At 41.2% G+C, this 3,788-nt stretch overlaps 1 protein-coding gene across 1 annotated transcript in view; it reads right to left on the bottom strand.

Moving 5' to 3' along the window:
• The window catches only part of ADAMTS19 (ADAM metallopeptidase with thrombospondin type 1 motif, 19), a 178,231-nt gene that overhangs the window by 159,637 nt on the left and 14,806 nt on the right, over nucleotides 1–3,788 (bottom strand). The gene's annotated exons all lie outside the window — the stretch shown is intronic.

Below are 3,788 nucleotides of genomic sequence, written 5' to 3'. Positions count from 1 at the left end.
TCCCAGTCAGGGCACATGCCCAGATTGCAGGTTGGATCCCCAGTGTGGGGTGTGCAGGAGGCAGCGGATCAATGGTTACCTCTCATCATTGATGTTTCTCTCTCGCCCTCTCCCTTCCTCTCTGAAATCAATAAAAATATTTTTTAAAAAGATGCTCAATCTCATTAGTATTCAAGAAAATAAAAATTGAAGTTACAATAAATTAAATTAATTAAAATCCCTAGGATGGCTAAAATAAAGAGGTGATTATATGGTGTCAACAAGAATGTGGTGACAAGAACTGGAAGTCCCATACACATACGTGCTGGGAGTTTAAATTAGAATAAACACTTTGAAATACTAAACACTAAAGTTGAACATTTGCACACCCAATGATCAATGATCGAAAATATATACTCATCAAAAATGCATGCAAATCACATGTACAATTTATTCAAAGCAGCACTATTCTTAATAGTTCAAATAACCATCAATAGTACAATGGATAGCCCTGGCCAGTGTGGCTTAATTGGGTGGGTGTTGTCCCATGCACCAAAAGGTTGCTGGTTGGATTCCCAGTCAGGAAACATGCCCAGGTTGCAGGCTCAATCCCCTGGGGGTGTACAAGAGGCAGCTGATTGATGTGTTACTCTCACATCGATGTTTTCTCTATGTTTTGCTCTCACATCAATGTTTCTCTCTCCCTCTCTTTCTAAAAATTAATTAAAAAATCTTTTTAAAAAATAGTATAATGAATAAAGACATTTTGACCTAAACATACAATGAAATGCTATATACCAATAAAAATAAACCAACTACTGCAGTGATGGCGAAACTTTTGAGCTTGTCAGCATTTTGAAAAACCCTAACTTAACTCTGGTGCCGTGTCACATATAGAAATTTTTTGATATTTGCAACCATAGTAAAACAAAGACTTATATTTTTGATATTTATTTTATATATTTAAATGCCATTTAACAAAGAAAAATCAACCAAAAAAATGAGTTCACGTGTCACCTCGGACACGCGTGTCATAGATTCGCCATCACTGAACTACTGCAATGTGCAAAAATATGGATGAACCTCCTAACAATAAGGCTGAGCACAAGAAGCCAATTACAAAAGAGTAGGTGGAATTTGGATTATATCCCCCAGGAAAGCATGTGGAGTGAGAAGTAGAAAGAAAAGGAGGAAGTCCTAGGAAATTCCTACATGTAGGGGGTGTACATGTGGAAGAAGACACACTCATGGAGAGATGTAAGAAAAATAAAAGGAGAGCCCAAAAGAAACCACAGAGATAGCTACACAATGAGAGGGGCTTTGTACCAAGAGTAGTAAATAGACCAAGTTTGTTCCCTTTGTTGCCCCAGCTAGTGACAGCTATGTTGGCCCCAAACTGTCACTATGCAGCATCCATATTTGCATGTTATATTTAAACTAGAGGCTCAGTGCACAAAATTCGTGCATGGGTAGGGTCCCTAGCAGCTGCCAGCTACTGGCCAGGGCCTTCCTTAGTTCTGCACCACCCCCTGGTAGTCAGCACACATCACAGCAAGCAATCGAACTCCTGGTCAGTAGAACTCCCAAGGAAACATTTTGTATATTAGGCTTTTATATATATAGACCAGAGGCCCAGTGCATGAATTTGTGCACGAGTGGGGGCCCTCGGCCTGGCCTGCGAGATCGGGCCAAAACCGGCTCTCTGACATCCCCCAAGGGGTCCTGGATTGTGAGAGGGCACAGGCCAGGCCAAAGGACCCCATTGGTGCAAGATCAGGGCCAGAGAGGGACGCAGGAGGTTGGCCAGCTGGGGAGGAACTGCGGGAGGGCTCCAGGGTGTCCGGCCCCTCTCACTCAGTCCTGATTGGCCAGACCCCAGCAGCAAGCTAACCTAATGGTCAGAGCATCTTCCCCCTGGTGGTCAGTGCACATCATAGCGAGAGGTTAAGCGGCCTTAGCATATCATTAGCATATTACACTTTGATTGGTGGAATGGACAACCAGACAATTAGCATATTAGGCTTTTATTATGTAGGATAGGCTACTTGGAACAGTCTAAGTTTCTTAAGAATCTCAACTTCATGGTAGATGCTATCATACAAGTTAGCCACTGTGTGTGAAGATCATGCATATTGAAGTAATCATTTTATTAAGTTGCTTCCTTTGAAGCCTTCATTGTCTACACCAAATATGCTCATTCTTCATCTCCTAAATCTTGAGGCCATTTTCCAACCATATGCAAATATAAAGACAACATAATTGATATCACACACTTCCAGTCAGAGAATAAATTTTAAAACGTGTATTCACTGGGGCTCAATGTATGATCTCCATAATATCCTCCACATACTGACAATAATCTCCACAACAGTTATGGATGGTGTATGGAAATGATTTCAGCAGTGGTCTGAGTCCTAGACATACTCATGATTTATACTAAAATGTTAAGGAATATATATTGATAATGTCACTTGCCTGCTAAAAGTCTTCAAAGACCACATTTTGCCTTCCAGATAAAGTCCTTCCCACGGCACATAAGTCCCTTCATTATCTAGTCGATGACTACCTTCTCAGGGTTGTATCTCGTGACCATATTGCAGACATTTGTCTTCAGCTCCCCGAGGTGATGCCATTGTTCCTTCTGCCTAAATGCTTTCCCCAACTAACAACATGCACTAAAAATTTCACATATGTTTTTCATTTGCACACATAATATCATTTAATTCTGACAACAACCCTGAGCTCCGGGTATCACTATCCCCATTTTGTATATTGTAAATGAAGCTTTCGAGAGATAAAGTTTTCCAAAGTCACCAGCTAGGAAGTGGTAGCACATGAATGTGAAAACAGGCAGTTGGACCCCAAAGTCTATTAACTCAGCCTGCATACTCTGTTCTCTTTTCTTCCTGTGGTGCGGATAAGTTTTATTTGATCTCTGAGGTTCAGCCTCCCCAATAGTGAAGCTTGGGATCTTGTGTACTGAGGCTGTCACAGTTCTTATCACACTACAGTATAATTACTCCTTTACCAGTTTGTCCAAAATAATACATTGATGCCCTGACTCGGTAGCTCAGTTGGTAAGAGTATTGTCCCAATATGCTAAGGTTGTGGGTTCGATTTCCAGTCAGGACACATACAAGAATCAACAAATGAATGCATCAATAAGTGGAAAAACAAATCGATGTCTCTGTCTCTCCCCCTACCCTTAGTCCTCTCTCTCTCTCTCTCTCTCTCTCTCTCTCTCTCAAGTCAATCAATAAATAAAATATTTAAAATAAAATAATAGTTTGCCTCTTGAGAATATGAGCTGTGCCTTTTAACTCTACATCTCTGTGAGGTGACTGGTCATGCTTATGTTTCAAATATTAAGCTAAACTTCAAAATTTTAAGAGAATTGAAAAAGAGTACCTAGCTGGAGTGGGAGTGAAGGTGTGCCTTAAAATCAGGGCCTCTGACTCTCAACCTCATGTGCCTTCCCTTCCTCTACATTGTATTTTAATAAAAGAATACAGCAAAGTTATCTTAAAGTATAAAGATCCCTGTTTTGAAAAAATATTCATATAATACATAAATGTAAACATAATATACTAAGGCATCAAAATGCAGAAGGAAAATTGGACAAAGACTAAGTTGAATACAAGTAAACTTTACGATTCCACTAGAGGCCCAGTGCACGAAATTCATGCATGGGTAGGGTCCCTAGGCCTGGCCGACCATCAGGGCCAATCTGTGGGGCGACCGGCAGGGCGACTGGGGGACCCCCACTGGCACCTGCCTTGGCCAGCCTGACACTACCTGCTCGCCGGCCC

This window comes from Myotis brandtii, unplaced genomic scaffold (assembly GCF_000412655.1).
Source record: "Myotis brandtii unplaced genomic scaffold, ASM41265v1 scaffold208, whole genome shotgun sequence".
Taxonomy (NCBI): Eukaryota; Metazoa; Chordata; class Mammalia; order Chiroptera; family Vespertilionidae; genus Myotis; species Myotis brandtii.
This window is presented reverse-complemented; position numbering and strand designations above follow the sequence as displayed.